General features: G+C 42.1%; 1 protein-coding gene and 1 long non-coding RNA gene across 4 annotated transcripts in view; both read right to left on the reverse strand.

Annotated features, from left to right (window-relative positions):
* nedd9 (neural precursor cell expressed, developmentally down-regulated 9) overlaps positions 1-24,215 on the reverse strand; it is a 62,403-nt gene that overhangs the window by 32,403 nt on the left and 5,785 nt on the right. The window lies entirely within an intron of this gene.
* On the reverse strand, positions 11,553-13,378 carry LOC127536136 (uncharacterized). 2 transcript variants are annotated; one of them, XR_007945126.1, is made up of 5 exons: positions 13,304-13,378; positions 12,733-12,761; positions 12,583-12,611; positions 12,003-12,089; positions 11,553-11,886 (listed from the first exon to the last, which is right to left on the reverse strand). It is a non-coding gene; the product is annotated as an uncharacterized LOC127536136 (long non-coding RNA). The 2 variants fall into 2 exon arrangements; XR_007945125.1 differs by lacking the exon at positions 11,553-11,886 and having other exon boundaries at positions 11,930-12,089.

A 24,215-nucleotide genomic window follows, 5' to 3' on the forward strand; every position in this document is an offset into this window, starting at 1 on the left:
TATATCTCCCCCCAGTCGTTTGGCGGCGCTGTTCACAAAATAAGGTGTTTTAGATGACGTAGTGAACGCTGATTGGCGCAGCATGTGAAGAGGGAAAAATCCCGGAAGAAATCAACAGGCTGTGGCTGAATCCCACATAGATATATACAAACGCTAGATGTCTCAAGACGGAGTCGGCGGCGTCGTCACTTGGCGGCCATCTTAGGACAGGGGACTGCTCTGGCGCACTGTACTGTAGTCAATGGTAAGGTGGATGATTTCCTCACTTTAACACTCATAACTCGCTCAATTCTTGATTGATTTACAAACGGTTTAGTTTATTACAAACCTTATTAACGTGGCTATGATTCAGGCTCAATTCAGAAATCGCAGCTTTTCGTTTTGAAAAATGCGGCATAGTTGTGTGTCTTTTCTGCCTGGCTACTCACATTGAAGATGGTGTTACTCACAATCTGATTTTCAATTATTAGGTTTTCCTGAGACCAACGTTTTGTGAGAACCTAGTCTTTAGGCGAAATTACATTCTTTGTGGTTGTGGTTGTATTTATTTGCTTGTTAAGAGACTTTGATTGAGACCTTAGACTTATTGTTTGTATACATCTATGCCTGGATTAGTTAGCCTGCAGCCGAAATGCATTGTGGGTAATGTAGGCACCAGGTTCATGAAAAGAAAAGACAACATCTCTTTTTGTTGTGCATTGATTTTGGTTGAGCTTTGTTTTCATCTGTGCATTAGAAAGCTGATAGTAATAAAGAAGTGCAATGTTAAATATTAAAATTACATTTACATCCATTTATGCTGAAAAAAGATGATATCTGTGTTCATTATTATATGAATTCAATGGTTTTAATTATTCTTATGTAAGCAGTAAAACAAGTACATCTCTGACGTTTATAACAAACCAAGCTGTTGTAAAATCGGTTGAAAATTGAGCAATCTACAGCGATTTTAAAATCCATGCTCCATTGACTTTAATGTTATGAGTGATCGAGCAGCCCTGTCCCAAGATGGCCGCCATGTGGCGACGTTGCTCCCCATAGGCTGACAGTGCTCACGAGCCATCTAGCGTTTGTATATATCTATGGAATCCCAAACCGCCCCCCACACACTCCCCCTCCACTACCGAGTGTCACTCCAAAAGAAGTCACACTCACAGCTGTGGAGGGCACCTATTATTGAAGGGGGAGGGTAGAAATACGATCGTCAGGAATGGGATGCCCTGTCGCCTCACCGGAAAACGGAAGACGTCATCGCCATGGTAACAGAAAGACGCCTACTGTCATGGCTGTAGCGCTGTGGCACAGGTTGCAACTAACAAGGATCGCTGCTGCTTCCAGAAGACAAAAGTGTCCCACTTTTTTTTGACTCACATGTTTTCCAATCCTATTATCTGGCATTTCAAATCCAACAAATGAATGAATGAATAAATGAATTCTGTCAGTTGTGTTCAAATTTTAAGGTGTCAGGGGGTGCACAATTAAATCAAACGTCAGCAGAGAAGAAGATCTGCTTCTTTTGATTTATCTTTTTACACCACTCTTTTTGTGATGTTCTGTCAGTGTGAAAAAGGCGTGGGAGAAATAATGGACGCATGTGGAACTCACATCGATATGTTGTTTCCTCCTCCATTTCGACGTTGCACTTCCTGAAAAAGTTGTCCAGAGTGTGCATCGATGCAGACTCGCTGTTTAAGGGCTGAACAGTCCACTCTCCCTCCGCACTACGCGGTTTGGGACGGCCCTTAATATGGAGGACCCTCCGCGGGAACGCGCAAACGGAGGGATAGTGTGTAGGGATAGTGTGTAGGGGGCGGTTTGGGATTCAGCCTGTGTTTATTCCATGGATCTAGGTTTATTCGTAAACATTGAACTATGCTCTCCTGTTCGTTCTTGTTGCCATATATTCGTATCATTGCTTTATGCAGCAAGCACAAATACTGCTGTTGTTCCAGCATGAAGCTCGCATTTGGTACGAGAACATTACACAGTCGTTTTTGGCTACGGAGAAGATGCATTGCAAGACGTTATCGGAGAAAGCGGGCGATGCTCCACAACCTGTGCAGGTTGCTATGGAAGCTCCCGTAGACCAAAAAGTGTGCTGCACCATCAAGCCGGTCCGAATGGAGACAGGTTTGTGTTCTCACCAGAAGCGAACCGAACTGGAGTTCACATAGAAGCGGACCGGTTCTTTAGTCCGAACCAAAAAAATGTGGTCTGCTTTCACACCAGCCCAAACGAACCGTACTTGCAGGTGTTGCGGACTTCAGTCCGCTTTAAGTGGACCAAAAGGCGTAGGTGTGAAAGCAGCCTCAGACTCGCTGTGGGAATCAGGAAGCCTCTCTGCGGCTGCTGCTGGTCTGAAGGTTTCTTAAACCTTCCTCTTTCCTCGCCGCCTGGTTCAGAAAGTTCCCATGTGAAACTCGGCACCGCTAACGCCGTTATCTCTCTCTGGCTATTGTCTGAGCACACTGTCAGGACCGTTAGCAAACAACACCCGTCGCACAATTACCCTCCGACAATCAGCCGGTTCGATGCTGACCCCGGACGTCAGCGCCGTCCAATGGGAGCAGACCTGGACGTCTGCTTACTGCAGTAATGTGATCAAAGCTGGCAGCGCCATTGATGAGGAAACTAAACTCTGATTACTGTGATGACCGCCGCTGCTCCAGTTAGAGTCTGAATGTAAGAGGAAGTGCAGCTATTTTAATAAACCATAAACTGATCAAGTTAGGCTGAAAGCTGAGCTACTACAATGAGTTTATTTGCTCATTTTATTGACTTCTTTTGAGCGTAAACTAAAAATCTAACTGTTGACATTTGACAGAATTTGACATCAGTTAATTTGAAATTCAATTTAAAAAAATAGCAGTCAGTTGCTTGTTTTACATTTATTCTTTTTCTGAATTTTGCTTAATTTATCTGTTTATGTCTGTTATTGTACTTGTTTCTGACGCCCATCCAGTTTAAGATCTGTTATTTCATGAAGTAAAGTTGGATTCAACATCTGGGAACTGCACATTTGTACATCTATGTATTTAACCTTTAACGATCACTAAAGCTAATGTTAGTGGGCTGAAGCTCAAGTAGCGACAGCTGATAGCATTCAGTCTACTATTGAGAATCACAGAATTTCCAAATGGTACCTACCTATCCATCCATCCATCATCATCATCAATCTACCATCCATCCATCCTTTCATCATCCATCCATCCATCCATCCATCTATCCATCCATCCATCTATCCATCCATCCATCCATCAGCTAGCTTAGACGTGCTCATGTGTATCAGTTAAGGAGACTTTAGCAGTAATGCTAATGCAGGTTGTTGTACAGTTTGTTGTGTAGCAGCTGCTGTGTGATTTTACTGCTTTATCCAAGAGTTGGTTGGATTCATTTGAATAAAGTCTCTAGCTGTAAAACCACGAGGAACCATCATAAACTCAAAACATAGAAAATACAGATTTCTTCCCTTTTTTTTAACCACAATAAAATGCAGTACATGTGATTTACAAGCTGTCACAGAGTAAGAATGCAGTTTTATTCCAGTCTGCTCCACGCTGTTGCTGTGTTTGTCCTCAGAGCTGACAGAAGAACAGCAGATTTTAGATCTAACTACAGCCATCAATCGCAGCGACAGCTTCACCTACTTCTCCTAACCGCTGTCACTGACCAACACATGCGTTGTCACGTGAACACGCAGCTGACAGCCAGCGGTGTAGATATGAGGTAGAAGAATAGGTGTCATCAAAACTAGGGATGTGCGGACGAGTCGTTTAATCGGTTAATTGTCGACTCATTTATTAAACGGTTAGTATTTTACTAGTCGGTTAAACGCCAGTGTGCCCCCCCCCGCACAGCCTCGCTTCGCGGCCCCCGGTCCCGACTGTGCGCCACCATGCAGCTCTACGCTCGGCCGTGCGCCGCACACTCGTCCCGTCTGGGCTACCTGGTTGATCCTGTCAGTAGCATATGCTTGTCTCTTTATTCAACCCCCGCTATCCCCCTCATCATTAGCGGTTTTCTGACCACTCCAGCTACACCCACCACGTCCCTTCCTGCCACCCCGAAGCAAAGCATCGGCTCCACTATGTGCTGCTCGTGGACTGTCATGGCGCACCGACCCGCTGCCGTTACGCACAGACGCAGCGGCACTTTCTGTCTCAGTGGACGACTGAACATCTTCATCAGAGGGTGAATATTCCTCTTCAGAATATGAGTAAGCCATTACTTGACAAAGTACTTTGTCAGCGTTGAGCAGACCTCTCGGTACGGTGAGTTTTCTTGCTCTAAAATGCGCCGTCTTGCGCTCTGATACGCTCCGACGGCGAGTCTCGTCTCCTCGGTTTTCAAACTCTGTAAACTCCAAAACTTTGCATGAAAACACGCCCACAACTGATGCTCAGATTGAAGTTCCAGATGTCCGCCATCTCCTGGTGTACAGTACATGAGGCACATGAGGCAGTATATTTGAAGCTGTGGCTTATGTTCACCAATGTTGCTTGTGGCAATATTGCGACTTTGGCGCTTAAAGGGTTAAATTGCAAGTTCAATACTAATTTCGGAAATTAGTCGAAATTCCCATCCCTAATCAAAACCACATCGAGCTCATCTCTGCTTCACACAAACACACTTTCAGAAGCCTCAGAGCAGGCTGTAGACCCTCTGAACACATAAATCACACCAGGTCCTGGGTCATTTAACAGCTCAAACATATTTCACTGAGGACTAACGCTGATGCTTATTAATTTAACTCATTTTATGGACAAATATCACAGAATATGACACGAGCTGTGTATCTACACCTCTGATTGCTGCTAACTTTAGTTTTATGCATGTTTTTGCTGATTAGTAGGCAAATCACACATTAAGTATATGTAATTATTTTGTGTAAAGCTGCGTCTTATGAAGATTTCTGTGTTTTGTCTGATTTGAGGCCATGTTGTTCGTTATTTCAATGTTTTTAACCATTTTGGGTTTTAGTAAGGTCAGAAAAACTATCTAAATGTTGGTTTCCAGTCGTTACTATCATTTTACTGCAGTGAATAAAGGTCAGGTTGACAAAACACAAGGGTTAATACTAAGTGCAGTAACTATAATAGTGCTGCTGAAACATAAAGCCGATAAGATTCCTGCTAACCTCGATAAGACCGACAAACATTTACTCTGTGTTGTCATCGCTGCGTCTGAATTTCTGCAGAAGTCTGACATCAGTTTGTAGAAATACACAGAGTATGATGTGTTGTGGTGAATCTGGGACCAAAGGAAGCAGCTGACACATTTTCACACAGTTATTCTCCCTTGTGGTTTAGCTTCTATTAGGGGCTGCAGGTAAACATACCGATCACATGAACGTGTGAATTCTGATCAGTTTTACTCAGGGGTGAAAGTAGTTTTAAATTCTTGCCGGAACTATTAGTAATAGTTCCGGACCGTTCCGGCTTACTTTCACCCCATTCCGTCGATGCTAACCATTGTAAATCCTGTTGAAAGTTTTTCAGCCAATCACAAGACCGTGTGGAATTTCACGTGGAATTTATTGCTCATCCCAGTGCAATAAATCAAGCACACCTATTTGCTATTGGCTGCTACTGGCCACAACAATTGCTGTGTTAAGGAAGTAGACACGCATGCGCACTCACGTACTGCTGAGTGAACTCCGGTCGATATCTATGGATAGCAGACAGGCCGGGCGGCATACCGGCGTACCCATAGATACCGGTGGAGGAGCGGCGTACCGCCAGCAGATCTTTTGCCGGTACGCAGTTCCGGACCGTTCCGGACCGTTCCGGCTTACTTTCACCCCTGGTTTTACTGCATCAGTCAGGAAGGAGCCACAGATGGCCAGGTCTTGACGTCAAATGTCCTGTTTTTGTCATTTTGTGTCTTGTTTTTGTCATTTTGTGTCTTATTTTTGTCATTTTGGGTCTTGTTTTTGTCATTTTCTGTCTTGTTTTTGTCATTTTCTGTCTTGTTTTTTCCATTTTCTGTCTTGTTTTTGTCATTTCATGTCTTGTTTCTGTCATTTTCTGCCTCATTTCTTGAGCCACAGATGAGCAGAAGTCAAACACAGTGACTGATATTTTCATGTGCAACACTAAACATGACCTTTAATAACAGTGAACCAACAGGTTGTTAGCTGTGAATGCTGCCAGCTCCATGCAGAGCTGTTTGAAGTGATGTTTTCCTCAGTGGGAGCAGGTGAAACCCACTATTAGACCGGGCGTCAGATCTCTGGCGTAAACAGTAGTTAGTCACAGCACGGTGACTCCATCGCTTGCCACTGATCCTCCTATAAACACACGTGTTCGCCATTTGTCAGCGGCGGGGAGGCCTCAGCTGCTTCCAGGAAGTTATCTGTCAGAGCTGAGGCCTTCTGCTGCTTCCTAATGAAAATACGACGAGTTTCTGGTCCGTAATCAAACAGCAGGCCGGCAGAGACGTGTAGGGCAGGCTGGATAAATTACTGTACTTCTATACTAGCTGTAAGCTGCTGTGTAGCTCCAGATTGGTGTGTAGGATGCTGTTTAGTAAAGTTCTATTGTGTGTTCTCCAGTCTCTACCTTCATCTTATCTAGCTCATCATCATCAGCTACCATAAACAACTCAATGACTTTATGTAACTTATGGTAGCTAATGCTAGCTAATGTTAGCCAGTAGCTTTTGGTAGCTAACTGTTCTTAATGTCTTTGTAAAGCACTTTGAATCGCCTCGTTGTTGAAATGTGCTATATAAATAAATTTGCCTTGCCTTGCCTAACCGGTGCATCAGCTACGTTACCTGTCATAAGCAAACAGACTGACCAGCTACTTGTGGTAGCTACTGTTAGCTGTATGTTAGCACATGCTGGCTAACATTTGCTCTATTCACTCATCTATCATGTTAGCCTGCATGAGCTAATATTAGTGAATGAATGACTAGAGTCACTTGGTAGCTAATGTGCTAATACCTAGCTTCTCATAGTAGCTAAATCCACTAATATTGGCTAATGCTAGCTTCCATAAACACGTGGTCATTCCACACACAGGTGAGGATTTAGCTACAAAACCTGCAAGTTTTGAAATGAGTTCAAATGCTTTTTAATGTTTATGAAATGTACTTTTTTGTAAGACAAGGACTCATTTAATGTTATCTTCACTGAAAAAACTGCTTTTCTTTCAAAAATAGACGTTTCTTAGTTACTCTAAACTTTTAACGACGACAAAATGTCTTGAAAAACTAAAAACTACACCAAAATGTTTAAAAAAGGTGTTTTATTGCTAAGTTTCATTTTTAACCAAATTAGTAGAAGTCTCTGTATTCAGTAATATCATGTCTCCGTCTGTATTTATCTAAAATACAACCTGCATTTGGAAGAAACAGGTTTGTTTATTAGACTCATCTACCGCAGAGTAAACTAGTGTTAATCCGACTTGGCTAACACATCTTTAAGTTATCGTCCTCCAGCTCTGCACTAAATAAAGATGATTGTCGTGCAGTGATTTATCGTCTCTCCTGCTCCACCTGGACAGTAAACACTATGTTGGAGCTCAACTGAATGAATCATCCTCTGAGGAAACAGGTGATCTCTGATTTATTCCCAGAGCGTAAAAGTTTAAAATGCAACACGTCACTGAGAACACTCCACTAAAATCTGACTGAATCTAAAACACGTCTAAAGACTAAAAGGTGGCTGAATGAACTCCCTGTGAAGGATGCCGTCTGCCCTCCGCAACATGTGGCTGCAGGACAACGCTCACGTATGTTTTTATCGTTATGAAGGAAGAACTGGAGCCCAGTAGATCCACACCTGGAGCTCCATCCAGCCGTCTGAGTCCTCATCAACAGGCCTCTTTTTGTTCCGCGTCTCGTTTTTGTCGTTTTATGTCTTGGTTTTGTCATTTTGTGTCTTGCTTTTGTCATTTAATAGCTTACTTTTGTTTTGTATGTGTTGTTTTATGTCTCGTTTTTGTCATTTTATGTCTTGTTTTTGTCACTTTATGTCTTGATTTTGTCGTTTTATGTCTTGCTTTTGTCATTTTCTGTCCTGTTTTTTGTCATATTGTCATTATTTTCTATGTTTTTATGGTTATGAAGGAAGACCTGGAGCTGAGTAGATCCACACCTGGAGCTCCATCCAGCCGTCTGACTCCACATCAGCTCGCCTCTTTTTCCAGCAGCGTCTCGCCTCAACACAAACAGTACAAACTGGGTCTCATTAGCATGGCGAGCCTCTGCTGACCTTTCCAGAACCTAAAAAAACTTCCTTACGTAACTTCACCGCTCGCTGAAAGAGCCCCACCTTCCAGCCGGAGCTCTCTGGGTGGTTCTGGCTCCGTCTAATAATAATAATGAAGGTGGCTTTGGCTAAACAAGCTCCCAAATATCCAGTTCCCCCGCTGCCACATGGAAGGAACCCGCATCCCCACGGCAACCAGACGGCAACACAAACACAACCTGCTCCCAAAAAAGTGGTACGCTCCGACTGTGAGAACATCACTGTGACAGCTCGGGCCGTACCACTGCAGCACGTGTGCTGGGCATTTGTCATTTTGTGTCTTGTTTTTGTTGTTTTGTGTCTTGTTTTTGTTGTTTTGTTTCTTATTTTTGTCATTTTCTATCTTGTTTTTGTTGTTTTGTGTCTTGTTTTTGTCCTTTTAAGTCTCGTTTTGTGTCCTGTTTTAGGTATTTTGTGTCTTGTTTTGTCATTGTGTCTTGTTTTTGTCATTTTATGTATTGTTTTAATCATTTTCTGTCTTGTTTTTGTCGTTTTGTGTCTCGTTTTGTCGTTTTGTGTCTCATTTTTGTTGTTTTATGTATCGTTTTTGTCAATTTCTCTCTTTTTTCATTTTCTATCTTATGTTGTTTTGTGTCTCATTTTTTTGTCTCATTTTTGTCATTTTGTGTCCCGTTTTGTCGTTTTGTGTCTTGTTTTTGTCATTTTATGTCTCGTTTTTTTCATTTTCTGTCTCATTTTTGTCATTTTGGTGTCCCGTTTTTGTCATTTTGTGTCCTTTTTTTGTCGTTTTGTGTCTCATGCCATTTTGTGTCCTGCTTTTGTTGTTTTGTGTCTCGTTTTTCCCATTTTCTGTCATGTTTATGTTGTTTTTCCAGAGTCTGTCGTTTTGTCAACTTTTTCCATCGGTAAGTCTGTCGAACATTTTAAAGCCCAGACATCCTCCAGTTCTGGAACGACCTTCACGTTGCTTTTTAAAACTAAGCGTTGTCTAATTATCCACATTTCAAAGTAAAGAATCACATTCAGCTACGATAGAACCCGCATCCCCACAGCAACCAGACGGCAACACAAACACAACCTGCTCCCAAAACAGTGGTACGCTCCGACTGTGAGAACATCACTGCGACAGCTAGGGCCGTACCACTGCAACACGTGTCCCGGGGTGGTTGCTGCACACTCATTTGGCCTCATTTCACATGGTTAAATATAGAAAATAATTATAGTAATGACGGTAATGAGGACCTGATGACTTTTACGAGCCGTTCCTCAGAGTGCGGGTGAGAGCCAGTTCACTAAATGGGCCGTGTGAAGGTTCTGGGTACGGAGGGCTCCTGGGAAGAGGCTCGGAGCTCGGCGTACATGGTAATTTCTTCATCTGGAAGGTTGACCCTCTGATTACAGCCCTGCCAGCGAATTAACAGAACCACACAGCAGCGGTGGTGAAGCTTCATATTCCTGAGATAGTCCAGTGGAAAAAAGTCGTTTTGAAAGAGGCGAGCGTGAGCCGACACACGCCCTCCTGCTTTCCCTGATTGATCGGTGTCTTATGCAAGCGGCTGTAAGTCAATACTCACAGTTACAGCAGCAATAATCAATCAGCGGTCATGTTGTTTGTTTCTGTGTACCAGAACTGGAGGACATTTTACATCCAATAATCCTCGTATAAACCCCTAAAACATCAGCAGTGTGTAAATGTTCTTGTCCTGAGACCAAATCTATAAAAACTAGGAGAAAATAATGTTTAAGCTATTCTAAAATATCAAATATTTTGGTTTTATTTTTCCATTCATGTCTCTGTAATTGTGGGAACATTTTTTTTAATCAACATAACATTTTAAATATTAATGATTATTCATGGAAGGTGTCACACAACATGTTAGCAGAACCTGTTGATGACGTTTCTGTCGTTTAATATCTTGTTTTTGTCATTTTGTGTCACACTTTTGTCATTTTATGCCTCGTTTTTGTCATTTTTCTGTCTTGTTTTTGTTATTTTCTGTCTTGTTTTTGTCATTTTATCTCTCGTTTCCCATTGTCAGCCTTGATTGAATGTCTCTCTCTACCTCATATTATCAGGATCAGACTCATTCTTTGGACTGTTTTCCATCAGTGGTCAGCAGTAACAGCTAGCTAAATATCTAGCTTCTACTGCTGAGAAAAAGATCACATTAGCATGGATTAGAGTAGGGTTAGCAACAACACAGAAACATGGAAAAAAAATGAGACAATCAATATCTATTACTGATGAATATGGAGCAGAACACTGGTTCATTTTTTCAAACATGTTAAAGCTCAAACATCCTCCGGTTCTGGAACGATCCTATGTTGTTTAATTGTCCACATTTCAGAGTAAAGAATCTCATTCAGCCTGGTGACTGCGACAGAAAAGCTCTGCTCCGTCTGCCAGGAGCTGCATGAAAAGACGATTGTAACTCAGAGTAAACACGACACCCACCACCTCCCCGCTCTCGTCTGTGATTCACGAGCTATGAGGAAACCTCCACACCCTGAGCATCCAGGCAGCAGCAGGGTGATGGCATCTGCTGCAGGATGTGAGCTACCATGCTAACGCTAACCACACAGCAAGCTGTGACAAACCATCGACGCTAATCACCTGTTTAGTCAGAAAAGGAGCACGATAAGAACTGTGTCATAACCATGGAGTTCCCCTGATAACAGCATTTACATTTCAGTACTTCTCTGTCAAACTACATGCTAATATTAGTATTTTATGTTAAAGTCCAGGTCGCACAGGAAGCCTGTGGGTCTAGAAGTACTGGCAGGGCTACTAGCCGTGGAGCTAAATGCTAACATGCTAGTCATCAGAGCTGATCTGTGAAAAAAATCTCCCTTAATATTCATCACTTTACTCTTTCCTGGCAGTATGTACATAATTTATCCAATATAGATTCAATATTCACATTAGCAGGCGTGCTAACTAGCTTACTTTATGTTTTAGTATGTTATTCTGGTACATACACTACCGTTCAACCAGTACAGAGCAACTTCAACGAATGTAGAGCAACTTTAACTAATAAAGAGCAACTTTCATATAGAACAACTTGAGCTAATGTAGAGCAACTTTAACTAGTGTGGAGCAACTTTAATTAAAAATAGAGCAACTTTAGGTAATATAGAGCAACTTTCAGTAATATAGAGCAACTTCACCTCATTTTTGAGCAACTAAAGTTAAAATTGAACTTAAAGTCATCCAGAAAATTTCATGTCTTCCATAAAATTGTCTGGGTGACCCTAAACTTTTGAACTTTCAGACAGAAAATGCACTTAATGAAGGTTTTGATAAATCTTGTAACTGAAATCTTTCCCTCTTATCTGTTATTTCCACTGTCTAATGGAGGATTTCAGGAAATTCCAGCAGTAAAAGTGATGATGAAACTCAGCATGGGCAGGAAACAACTGCAACGCCCTCAGGTTGTGTTTGATGAAGTCATCGGAAGTGATTTTAATTGAGTAACTGCTGGTATGAAGTGTTCCTCCCTGGATCCATCCATCAGCCGATCAGTGTTTTTCCTGTCATCTACACTATCAGCTAACCTGACCTGTCTCCTAAACGACCAGATAACCTGACCTGTCTCCTAAACGACCAGCTAACCTGACATGTCTCCTAAACGACCGGCTAACCTGACATGTCTCCTAAACGACCAGCTAACCTGACCTGTCTCCTAAACGACCGGCTAACCTGACCTGTCTCCTAAACGACCGGCTAACCTGACCTGTCTCCTAAACGACCGGCTAACCTGACCTGTCTCCTAAACGACCGGCTAACCTGACATGTCTCCTAAACGACCGGCTAACCTGACATGTCTCCTAAACGACCGGCTAACCTGACATGTCTCCTAAACGACCGGCTAACCTGACCTGTCTCCTAAACGACCGGCTAACCTGACATGTCTCCTAATATACCGGCTAACCTGACATGTCTCCTAAACTACTGGCTAACCTGACATGTCTCCTAATATACCGGCTAACCTGACATGTCTCCTAAACTACTGGCTAACCTGACATGTCTCCTAAACTACCAGCTAACCTGACATGTCTCCTAAACTACCCGCTAACCTGACATGTCTCCTAATATACCGGCTAACCTGACATGTCTCCTAAACTACTGGCTAACCTGACATGTCTCCTAAACTACCAGCTAACCTGACATGTCTCCTAAACTATCAGCTAACCTGACATGTCTCCTAAACTACCGGCTAACCTGACATGTCTCCTAAACTACCGGCTAACCTGACATGTCTCCTAAACTACCGGCTAACCTGACATGTCTCCTAAACTACCAGCTAACCTGACATGTCTCCTAAACTACCAGCTAACCTGACATGTCTCCTAATCTACTGGCTAACCTGACATGTCTCCTAAACGACCGGCTAACCTGACATGTCTCCTAATCTACTGGCTAACCTGACATGTCTCCTAAACTACCCGCTAACCTGACCTGACATATCTCCTAAACTACTGGCTAACCTGACATGTCTCCTAATCTACTGGCTAACCTGACATGTCTCCTAATCTACCGGCTAACCTGACATGTCTCCTAATCTACTGGCTAACCTGACATGTCTCCTAAACTACCCGCTAACCTGACCTGACATATCTCCTAAACTACTGGCTAACCTGACATATCTCCTAAACTACTGGCTAACCTGACATGTCTCCTAAACTACCCGCTAACCTGACATGTCTCCTAAACTACCGGCTAACCAGACATGTCTCCTAAACTACCGGCTAACCTGACATGTCTCCTAAACTACCCGCTAACCTGACCTGACATATCTCCTAATCTACTGGCTAACCTGACATGTCTCCTAAACTACCCGCTAACCTGACATGTCTCCTAAACTACCGGCTAACCTGACATGTCTCCTAAACTACCCGCTAACCTGACCTGACATATCTCCTAATCTACTGGCTAACCTGACATGTCTCCTAAACTACTGGCTAACCTGACATGTCTCCTAAACTACCCGCTAACCTGACCTGACATATCTCCTAATCTACTGGCTAACCTGACATGTCTCCTAAACTACTGGCTAACCTGACATGTCTCCTAAACTACCCGCTAACCTGACATGTCTCCTAAACTACCGGCTAACCTGACATGTCTCCTAAACTACCGGCTAACCTGACATGTCTCCTAAACTACCCGCTAACCTGACCTGACATATCTCCTAAACTACTGGCTAACCTGACATGTCTCCTAATCTACTGGCTAACCTGACATGTCTCCTAAACTACCCGCTAACCTGACATGTCTCCTAAACTACCCGCTAACCTGACATGTCTCCTAAACTACCGGCTAACCTGACATGTCGCCGGTCCACTCCTCAGCCTGCGGTGCTTCCTCAGAGCTTCCAGGCTGCAGTGACCTCGTCTTATTGCTTCACATCTCCTTCACTGTGGTCCTGAATCCAACCTATAATTAGAGCTGGAGGCCGACGCTGCAGATATTCTCTCTAAGGTGTGTCGGATTCTGTGAAGCAGACGAGCTGCTGAGGAAACATGTCTCGTATTCTGTCGAGTCATTCCAGCACCGTGGAGGAAGAGGAAGAAGGAGGCTCGACTTTGACCTCCGACATGAGGAGACCATTTACTACAAAAACACAAACAACCAGCAGCATGGACGCTGTTGTTTTGTGTCTTATTTCTGTCATTTAGAATCTTGCTTTTGTTATTTTGTATCTCGTTTTTGTCTTCTGGGCCTTGTTTTTGTTGTTTTATGTCTTGTTTTTGTCATTCTGAATCTTATTTTTGTCTTTCTATGTCATTTTTTGTAACTTTGTGTCTCGTTTTTGTAACTTTGTGTCTCATTGTTGCCATTTTGTGTCTTGCTTTTTCATTTTCTGTCTTGCATTTGTCGTTTTGTGTCTCACTTTTGTCTTTTGTGTCTTATTTCTGTCATTTTCTGTCTTGCTTTTGTCATATGTGTCTCATTGTTGTCATTTGTGTCTTGTTTTTGTCATTTGTGTCTCATTGTTGTCATTTGTGTCTCGTTTTTGTCATTTGTGTCTCATTGTTGTCATTTGTGTCTTGTTTTTGTCATTTGTGTGTCTTTTCTTCTAATTTTCTGTCTTGTTTTTGTTGTTTTGTGTTTGGTTTTTGTTGTTTTGTGTCTCGTTTTTGTCATTTCATGTCTTATTTTTTTCATTTTGAATCTTACTTTTGTCATTTTCTGTCTTGTTTTTGTCATTTTGTGTCTTATTTTTTTCATTTTGTGTCTCGTCGTCATTTTTTGTGTCTTGCTTTTTCATTTTCTGTCTTGCATTTGTCGTTTTGTGTCTCACTTTGTCTTTTGTGTCTTATTTCTGTCATTTTCTGTCTTGCTTTTGTCATTTCTGTCTCGTTGTTGCCGTTTTGTGTCTCGTTGTTGTCGTTTTCTGTCTCGTTGTTGTCGTTTTCTGTCTCGTTGTTGTCGTTTTCTGTCTCGTTGTTGTCGTTTTCTGTCTCGTTGTTGTCGTTTTCTGTCTCGTTGTTGTCGTTTTCTGTCTCGTTGTTGTCATTTTCTGTCTCGTTGTTGTCGTTTTCTGTCTCGTTGTTGTCGTTTTCTGTCTCGTTGTTGTCGTTTTCTGTCTCGTTGTTGTCGTTTTCTGTCTCGTTGTTGTCGTTTTCTGTCTCGTTGTTGTCGTTTTCTGTCTCGTTGTTGTCATTTTCTGTCTCGTTGTTGTCATTTTCTGTCTCGTTGTTGTCGTTTTCTGTCTCGTTGTTGTCGTTTTCTGTCTCGTTGTTGTCGTTTTCTGTCTCGTTGTTGTCGTTTTCTGTCTCGTTGTTGTCGTTTTCTGTCTCGTTGTTGTCATTTTCTGTCTCGTTGTTGTCATTTTCTGTCTCGTTGTTGTCATTTTCTGTCTCGTGTTGTCGTTTTCTGTCTCGTGTTGTCGTTTTCTGTCTCGTATTCTGTCGAGTCATTCCAGCACCGTGAAGGAAGAGGAAGAAGGAGGCTTGACTCCGACCTCCGACCTGAGGAGACATTTACTGCAGCTCCAGAAACACAAACAACCAGCAGGATGGATGGTATTCAGGGGCCTCCAGCCATCAAAGTTCTGGCAGAGCAGCAATGTGGATTATTTCCCAGCCTGGCGCCGATGCCAAACGACGGCGGTAACCCCCGGAGACGAACTCTAATCCCTCCAGGAGGCCTCAGCTGAGACGTGAGATCCGTCTCTTGGTATCTCTGCAGCTCCAGAACGTTTTACATACAGGAATAAACAATGAGCCGGGATTCACTGCAGTGTCTCCCTGATTTCACGCTACGCACAGATCCACAAACACAAAGAGCCGACCCACCGAGGCTCATCTTCCCCCTCTGAACACAGATTCTCCATTTGAACGCTTTGATTACCAACCAGCGGCTGTTGTTACGATCAGATGGTTTTTGATCCATCATTCCATCTGTGAAATGTCACAAAACTGTGAAGAATCCAAAGCAAAAGCTCCCAGAACACACAGACGTATTTAAATGTCTGATAAATAGACAAAAACCCAAAGATGTTCAGTTTAAACTGGTAAAAAACGGTTAAATATGCAAATCCAGACATTTACAAGAGCAGAACTGTGGAGTAATTTCAATAGTTTTCATGAAAAATTACAGATTGATTCATCAACAAAGGCCAAAAACCTCAAAATATGTAAAATATCAAATGTAGACGGAACATTTTTAGGATTTTTTTGTCTTGTTTGTGTCATTTGTCCATTTTTTTGTCGCTTTGTAACATTTTTTGTCAAATTTTTTGTCTTTTTTGTAATATTTCATGTTGTTTTTGTTGTTTTTTGTCTGACTTGTCTCGTTTTTTTGTCATTTTGTTTCTTAGTTTTGTGTTTCTTTTTTCTCGCTTGTGTTTTTGTCATTTTGTGTTTTGCGTCATTCACTATTTATTATCTCGTTTTTAAATTTTTGGTCTCTTTGTGTCATTTTTGTGATATTTCGTCTTGCTTTTTGTTGTTTTGTCTTTTTTTGTCTGACTTTTGTCATTGGTCTCATGTTTTTTGTCATTTTGTTTCCTTTTTCTCTCACTTGTGTTTTTGTCTTGTCATTTTGTGTTTCGCTTTATTTGTTGTTTTGTGTATCATTTCTGTCGTTTTGTGGGCTTTTTGTCTTGTTTGGGTTGTGTCCATTTTTTTGTCGTTTTGTAACTTTTTTGTCTAATTTTATGTTTTGTTTCCTTTCTCTAATTTTGGGTCTCGGTTTTTGCTGTTTTTGTCCTTTTGTGTCTGACTTTTGTCTCATTTTTTGTTGTTTTTTCGTTTGTCCATTTTTGTTGCTTTGTGACTTTTTTTATCTAATTTTTTGTCTCTTTTTGTTTCATGTGGTTTTGTGTTGTTTTTGGTCCGGTTTTTTTCGTTTGTCCATTTTTGGTCTCTTTGTGTCTCATTTTTGTGATATTTTGTCTTGCTTTTTGTTGTTTTTGTCTTTTTTGTCTGACTTTTGTCATTTGTCTCATGTTTTTGTCGTTTTGTTTCTCGTCCGTCATTTTGTTTCCTTTTTATCTCACTTGTGTTTTGTCTGATTTTGTCATTTTGTGTTGTTTTGTGTATCATTTGTGTATTTTTTTGGTCTCATTTTTTGTCGTTTTGTGTCGTTTTTGGTCCCGTTTTTTTCGTTTGTCCATTTTTTGTTGCTTTGTGACTTTTTTGTCTAATTTTTGGTCTCTTTTTCATTCTGTTTCATGTGGTTTTGTGTATCATATTTGTAATATTTTGTCTTGTTTTATAGGTTATTACGCTGTAGTTTTACTGGTCCGGTCCACTGGACATCAGACTGGACAGGATGTGGAACCTGGACTAAGATGAACTCAGCTGTCGGTTTAAAAATGAAGCTGGTCTAACTACAGTGAAATAGTTTCTTCCAGTCAGTGACATTTATTATCTGCTGAAAGTCACAGCGTTCTCCTGCTGTTTTTCAGGTCGTTTTAGTTCAGAACTTCTGTCCTTTTTCCTCGTCGTTGCTCCTGAAGGACTTCCAGACTGAAGAGACGGAGTGAATAGCGCTCCTCCGCCCCCCCGCTGCCTTCCAGACATTAACATCTGAAAACAGACGACAGCGCTGAGATTCCAGTCCAAATAATCATTTCCACGTTCAACCTTTGGAGGAAACAACGTGCCGCCCCCCCATCCTCCCTCTGAGGAATGCCAGCTATTCTCAGGTCATCTCTGAGGACGATAAGAGGAGCTCCAACAGCCAGACCAGAGTTTAGGAGGAGATCTGGACAACCTGGTTTAGAAGAGTTTAGATCAGGAGAGTCAAACTGATTCCAGACCAGGTTCCACATCTCCAGTAAAACCAGTAAAACCACAGCATAATAACCTGTAAATAACCAGAGTGACAACAAAGGAACACAACATTTAGTCACAGCTATCTGGAACTGATGCTACAGTCTGCTACTTTATGATCAAAACAGTGAAAGTCTGACAAAAAACAGCAAAGACACGGCAAAATATTACAAAAATGAGACACAAAAGACAAAAAATAAGAGCAATGACACAAAATAAAACAAAAAAGAGACAAAAAAGGACAAACAACAACTGAGTAAGTACAAGATGGTTTTTAAAAAAAACTATTTGTTTTGTTGCGTGTTGTTTGTCTCGTTTTTTGGTCATTTTGTGTCTCATTTTTGTAATATTTTGTCTTGTTTTTGTCATTTTGTGTTTCCTTTTTGTCTCTCTTGAGTTTTTTTTGTTTTGTTTTATTCATTATGTGTCCTTTTTGTCATTTTATGTCATTTTTTGTCTCGTTTTTGTTGTTTGTCCATTTTTTTGTTGCTTAAAAACTTTGTCTACATTTTTTTCTCTTTTGTTGTTTTATGTCGTTTAGTCTCATTTTTGCAATTTTTTGTCTTGTTTTGTTGTTTGTTGTCTGACTTTTGTCGTTTTGTTTTATGTCGTTTTGTCTCATTTTTGTTTTTGTTGTCTGATTTTTGTCGTTTTATTTTCATTTGTCTCATTTTGTGTTTCTTTTTAGTTTCGTTGTGTCCATTTTTTGCCACTTTGTAACTTTTGTCTTTTTGTAATTTTTGTTCTGTTGTTGCAGTTTTCTGTTTTTCTGTTGTCTGACTTTTGTCTCATTATTTTTGTCATTTTGTGTTTCATTTTCGTTGTTTTTTATCTGACTTTTGTCTCATTATTTTTGTCATTTTGTGTTTCATTTTCGTTGTTTTTATCTGACTTTTGTCTCATTATTTTTGTCATTTTGTGTTTCATTTTCGTTGTTTTTTATCTGACTTTTGTCTCATTATTTTTGTCATTTTGTGTTTCATTTTCGTTGTTTTTTATCTGACTTTTGTCTCATTATTTTTGTCATTTTGTGTTTCATTTTCGTTGTTTTTTATCTGACTTTTGTCTCATTATTTTTGTCATTTTGTGTTTCATTTTTGTTGTTTTTTTAATTTTACTTTTGTCTAATTGTTTTGTAACTTTTTTGCTTACTTTTTGTTTTAATATCTAATCTCCCTGATTGGAACAAACTATTTCACTGCCACTAGAACAGCGTTACTGTTTTCTTCTAAAGGAATGACAACATGAACACAATCCACGTCTTCTCTGAGGAGAAAGCAGACGTGTCTCCAGCCCAGAGAAGAAAAGCCTCATTCAGGACGTGAAGGGGAACGTTGAAACCGTGGTGTGGATCTTCTGGCCAGCCTTCCCATGCTCCAGCGGCTGGAATGCTCTCATTCTCACGGCTGCTCCTCCACCTCCCATCCCCCCCACCATACCACCGGCTCTGTTTGCCCTCTGGTTCCCCCCTCCACTTCCTCTCTCTTTCATTTTCTGCAGCCCAGATCCTCCTCCACGCTCCCAGAACAATGTCTGCTGTTGGACCGCCGCCTGGAACCTGAACCCGTAAAAGCAGAGACGGCCCAGGTTCACCTAATCACTGCGGGGCTATTTCTGCAACGCTTACATCAGCTGTAAGGAATGAGCTACAGGAGGAGGTGCTGCTGTGTCACGGCTCTTGAAAGGAACGTTTTGGGGGAACAGACTGAGGAGATTTCTGGTAAAAAAGTGCTAGCGTGGCTCCAGCAGAAAGCTTCTCTAACGTCCAGTAATTATTAAATAAATAAGGCAGAGAAGTTATGTGACGATCTGCGCTGAAGTCCAGTGAACTTCTCTGGACGTCTCATCCAAGATGAGAGGTGTAAGTCCAGTTGAACAGTCTTCTTGTTTCTCTGCATAACCTCCAGTTTTCTTTCCTCTTAAGATCATATTTTTACTCCACCAAGGAACGTGGTGGAGTTATGTGACAATCAGCATCCCTCCGTCCGTCCGTCTGTCAGCAACATTATTCAAAAACAGACCAACAGATTCAAATGAAATTTTCATAGAAGTTCAGAAATGACTCAAGGACCAAGTGATCAGATTCTGGCAGTGATGCAGCTTTAAGTCTGGATCCACGGATTAGTTAAAGATTTCTGTATCATTGCCAGATAGCAGCACGGCGTCACTGTAACCATGACAACCAGTGAACACTACATCAGCTGATTGTGATCCTACTACAAATCCACCTCTGAGGACTTATCAGGACTTATCCATCAGAAATGATCCAAGGAACAGCTGATTAAACTGTGGGGGTGTTTCTGAGTCCCATCAGTTCCTGCTACACACGTGGACAAAATTGTTGGTACCCCTCAGTTAAAGAAGGAAAAACCCACAATTCTCACTGAAATCACTTGAAACTCACAAAAGTAACAATAAATAAAAATTTATTGAAAATTAAATAATCAAAAACAGCCATTACTTTTGAATTGTTGATTAACATAATTATTTAAAAAAACAAACTAATGAAACAGGCCTGGACAAAAATGATGGTACCTCTATAAAAGATTGAAAACTATTTGACCAGAGTGACACGATTAACTCAGGTGTGTCATTTAATTGACATCACAGGTGTTTCCAAACTCATAATCAGTCAGTCTGCCTATTTAAAGGGAGACAAGTAGTCACCCTGCTGTTTGGTGAAAAGGTGTGTACCACACTGAACATGGACAACAGAAAGCGAAGGAGAGAATTGTCCCAGGACATCCGAAAAAAAATGATAGACAAACATCTTAAAGGTAAAGGCTATAAGACCATCTCTAAACAGCTTGAAGTTCCTGTGACAACAGTGGCTCATATTATTCAGAAGTTCAAGACCCACGGGACAGTAGCCAACCTCCCTGGACGTGGCCGCAAGAGGAAAATTGATGACAAATTGAAGAGACGGATCGTGGGAATTGTATCCAAAGAGCCCACAGCAACCTCCAAAGAAATTAAAGGTGAACTCCAAGGCCAAGGTACATCAGTGTCAGATCGCACCATTCGTCGTTGTTTGAGCCAAAGTGGACTTCATGGGAGACGACCAAGGAGGACACCACTGCTGAAAAAAACTCATAAAAAAGCGAGACTGGAATTTGCAAAAATGCATGTTGACAAGCCACAAAGCTTCTGGGAGAATGTCCTTTGGACAGATGAGACCAAACTGGAGCTTTTTGGTAAGGCGCATCAACTCTATGTTCATAGACTCAAAAACCAAGCATACGAAGAAAAGAACACTGTCCCTACGGTGAAACATGGAGGAGGCTCAGTAATGTTTTGGGGCTGCTTTGCTGCATCTGGCACAGGGTGTCTTGAAAGTGTGCAAGGTACGATGAAATCTGAAGACTATCAAGGCATTCTGGAGAGAAATGTGCTGCCTAGTGTCAGAAAGCTTGGTCTCAGTCGCAGGTCATGGGTCTTCCAACAGGACAACGATCCAAAACACACAGCCAAAAACACCCAAGAATGGCTGAGAGAAAAGCGTTGGACTATTCTAAAGTGGCCTTCTATGAGCCCAGATCTGAATCCCATTGAACATATGTGGAAGGAGCTGAAACATGCCATTTGGAGAAGACACCCATCAAACCTGAGACAACTGGAGCTGTTTGCTCATGAGGAGTGGGCCAAAATACCTGTTGACAGCTGCAGAACGCTCATTGACAAATACAGAAATCGTTTAATTGCAGTGATTGCCTCAAAAGGTTGTGCAACAAAATATTAAGTTATGGGTACCATCATTTTTGTCCAGCCCTATTTCATTAGTTTGTTTTTTTAAATAATTATGTTAATCAACAATTCAAAAGTGATGGCTGATTTTGATTATTTAATTTTCAATAAATTTTTATTTATTGTTACTTTTGTGAGTTTCAAGTGATTTCAGTGAGAATTGTGAGTTTTTCCTTCTTTAACTGAGGGGTACCAACAATTTTGTCCACGTGTGTACATATTTAGGTCACGTGATCCGGTATCCGTACATAACGTACACATGCAGAACACACGCCTGTACTCAGAGGAAGGTCATTTAGTTTGTGGGTTCATCTGTGTTAAATGGACACATTCTATGTTGCTGTGATTTCTGATCATCAATAATTAATAAACAAACGCTGCATTTCTGACATATGGGGGAATGAGCAGCCTTGGAGGAGGACTGATCTCTGAGGGCTGTTCCTGTTTTATTGTGACTGTTGGTCAGAGCTGAGTCTGCAGTTCATTTTTTGCCAGTTTTTAAACGTAACTTGCAGAATAAAGTGATTTAAATTAAATATGTTTGTTTGACAGAACAGGAAGGGGTAGATGATTAGTTCAAGGACCGTCGGAAAGTTGAAAACCTGAAGATTTTTTGTGTTTTATCATTTCAGTCTTTAAAAATCTTTTCTTAAAGAATTTATGCCTCACAAACCCACTGTTGGGTTTAGTGATTCAGAGAGTTCACAAGCTAAAAGACACAGAGCTCTATACCAGGGCTGTCCAACATGAGGCCCGTGGACCAAAAGCGGTCCTCCAGAGGGTCCAACATGAGGCCCGTGGACCAAAAGCGGTCCTCCAGAGTGTCCAACATGAGGCCCGTGGACCAAAAGAGGTCCTCCAGAGGGTCCGACATGAGGCCCGTGGACCAAAAGCGGTCCTCCAGAGGGTCCAACATGAGGCCCGTGGGCCAAAAGCGGTCCTCCAGAGGGTCCGACATGAGGCCCGTGGACCAAAAGCGGTCCTCCAGAGGGTCCGACATGAGGCCCGTGGGCCAAAAGCGGTCCTCCAGAGGGTCCAACATGAGGCCCGTGGACCAAAAGCGGTCCTCCAGAGGGTCCAACATGAGGCCCGTGGGCCAAAAGCGGTCCTCCAGAGGGTCCAACATGAGGCCCGTGGACCAAAAGCGGTCCTCCAGAGGGTCCAACATGAGGCCCGTGGACCAAAAGCAGTCCTCCAGAGGGTCCAACATGAGGCCCGTGGGCCAAAAGCGGTCCTCCAGAGGGTCCAACATGAGGCCCGTGGGCCAAAAGCGGTCCTCCAGAGGGTCCAACATGAGGCCCGTGGACCAAAAGCAGTCCTCCAGAGGGTCCAACATGAGGCCCGTGGGCCAAAAGCGGTCCTCCAGAGGGTCCAACATGAGGCCCGTGGACCAAAAGCGGTCCTCCAGAGGGTCCAACATGAGGCCCGTGGACCAAAAGCAGTCCTCCAGAGGGTCCAACATGAGGCCCGTGGACCAAAAGCGGTCCTCCAGAGGGTCCAACATGAGGCCCGTGGACCAAAAGCGGTCCTCCAGAGGGTCCAACATGAGGCCCGTGGACCAAAAGTGGTCCTCCAGAGGGTCCAATCCGGCCCTCAAAGTGTAAAAATTCCAGAGCAGACATTAACTGCAGATTGTAAATTAGTAAAACTATAAATTTAAACTCATTTTTAGACCATGACAAGTTGTTTGGATCCTAAAGTAAAATAGTAGATTGTTCTTTGTTCTTCTGTTGTTTTGTGTGTCATTTTTCTAATATTGTCTCTTGTTTGCGTTGTTTTTTGTCTTTTTTGTCTGACTTTTGTCAGTTGTCTCATGTTTTTGTTGTTTTGTCTTTACTTTTTGTCTCATTTGCGTTTTTTGTCTATTTTTTGGCATTTTCTGTTTTACTTTTGTCCTTTTTTGTCATGTTTGTTCATGTGTTTGTCGCTGTATAACTTTTTTGTGTAATTTTTGGTCTCTTTTTGTTTTGTTTTGTGTCATATTTATGTAGTTGTGTGTTTCCTTTTTGTCTCATTTGTGTTGTTTGTCTATGTTTTTGTCATTTTGAGTCTAATTTTTGCAATAGTTTGTTGAGTTTTTGTTGTTTTTTAAGTCTGATTTTTGTCATTTCTCGGTGGATTTTGTAGACCAGGCATTTCAACCAACGTCCAGTCTTTATGCTAAGCTCGGCTAGACTAAGCTAAGCTAACTGTCCAGACATGAGATCAGTCTTCTCGTCTGATCCTCAGCTGTTCCTTTAAATGTCTGTTTTGACCTTTCAGGAGGATATATCTGTATTTTCTGACCTACAGCAGACAGACCTCCTTCACACCTGAACACCTGGACACCATCTCTGCAGTGCCTGACCTCAGGTCATGTGACCGCAGGTTTAGGCTCCTGTTAAACGTCAGCAGCTCCTCGTCCAGCTGTGAATAAACTCTGTCACTGTTTAACGGCTGCTGAGGAGCTGGAGGCTGAAACTCGATAGTCTGAGCGCTGACGTTCTGCTGCCGTCCTCCAGTTGCATAACAGACGTTTTTGAGAAGCAAAGAGCAGCAGCAGCTCTCTATCAAACAAAGAGGTGGACGTCAGAGAGTCAGAGCTCCTCCCAGAACAGTGATAGCAGCGTTTATTAGCTTCAACACGGTCGCCATGGAGACGCAGTAGAAGGAAAACAGTCTCTGGCTTCAAACATCACCCAGGTCTGGACTGTGGACTCAGCAGGACAATGAGTCAGGCAGCATGACATAGTAACACAACGTGCACGCCCTGGACAACGTGCACACCCTCCACTCACAACCAAAGCCAGCTGAACGGTGACTCCAGAACCAACAGCAGTAAACAGAACTCAGCTTTAATGCTTCAAGATCAGGAAGTGAAGCCAAACCTCTAAAACCTCCAAAACCTGGACCCACCGGCCTCTAAAACCTGGACCCACCGGCCTCTAAATACCTGGACCCACTGGCCTCTAAAACCTGGACCCACCGGCCT

The sequence above is a fragment of the Acanthochromis polyacanthus genome, chromosome 11, assembly GCF_021347895.1.
Source record: "Acanthochromis polyacanthus isolate Apoly-LR-REF ecotype Palm Island chromosome 11, KAUST_Apoly_ChrSc, whole genome shotgun sequence".
In the NCBI taxonomy this organism is placed as follows: Eukaryota; Metazoa; Chordata; class Actinopteri; family Pomacentridae; genus Acanthochromis; species Acanthochromis polyacanthus.